Here is a 1325-nt window from a genome sequence, read left to right on the forward strand (position 1 = left end):
TGCCGGTGGGTTTTTCACAGTAAAATAACATGAATGCTGCCCTCTATATATTAATATAAAAGTTTGGGTCTTTAAACAATCAATAAATTTAAACTTATTTCTATGAGGAATGTTTGTTTCCCAGAATTACAGAATTGTTGGCGTAGATTAAATTGCAACTTTCTGGTTAATGTGATTGCTTACCAATCTCTTGGGTTCAAATCTTAGACTCACTCTATGAATTATGGGATATCCCCGGTGGTCTAAGTGTCACTGATGACCTCTTTCAAAGAAACCTAATATAAAACACGTTATGACCGATTATTTTAATGTATCGCTAAACGAGGAATTATTACTGTAATAATACCACTGATCGCTGAGCATTCTTGATAATCATAAAGTTGTATATCAATTAGTCAAAAGCCTAGAGGATGAAAAAAAGTTTCCAGCCACGGGGATTAAACAATTTTTATGAGCAGATTTACAACAACTGAAGAGGATGTATATTAACGGGTAATTGTTTATCGGATACGCTACAAGAAAACGATAATGATATATATTACATAGCCTATGTAAATACGTGAACGTGATTGGTTGAAAATGCGTCACATGACTACCGCTGCGAGGATCGTAAATCGTATATATCCTCGAGAACGATGATATTGACCGATTAATATTCGCGTAATTATCGTGTCCCCTGTCATTAAACATATACATTCTCGAGTTCGATGATATTGACTGTGTAATTTTCGTGTGGCCGATAAATAAACAAAAGTCATTTACTGGATCTTGAACCTGGGTGGAATTGTCACTCCATCGCAAGACAACGCTTCTACCGCTGCGCCAAGGAGCTTGCTTGAAGAAATTAATCATCTAAACTATTTAAACTATGCATACATAGCACCCTCATTTGTTATTAGTCCTCCCTAAATGTGATGAAACACCGTTTGTGATTGGTCAATACTCACGGTAGTCACTTTGTAACTAGTACGCACTGAACATCCGGTGATTCGGCTCCTCGAAGAGAAGAAGACGAATTGTTTATTCGGCCTACCTGGTTATAATATTATTATTAATAGGCTTATTGATGGAAATTCTTCTGTTAATTTAAACGACCTAGGCCTAAGTGAATATTTTATTGCCAAGGAATCATTAGCTGTATCAGACTTCAGATAGTGGTAGCATTTTACTTTATTATTGGCGATTTTGGGAACATTGAAACTAAACGAAAAGCTTACAAAACTATTAATTTGATTGAATATTGTCTTTTTGCTAAACTTACTTCATTCGTAATATCAAGCATAGTTCTTAAACCTTGGTTCCCAGCTTGGACGCAAATGCAACGA

The sequence above is a fragment of the Antedon bifida genome, chromosome 3 (assembly GCF_963402885.1).
Source record: "Antedon bifida chromosome 3, ecAntBifi1.1, whole genome shotgun sequence".
NCBI classification, from domain to species: Eukaryota; Metazoa; Echinodermata; class Crinoidea; order Comatulida; family Antedonidae; genus Antedon; species Antedon bifida.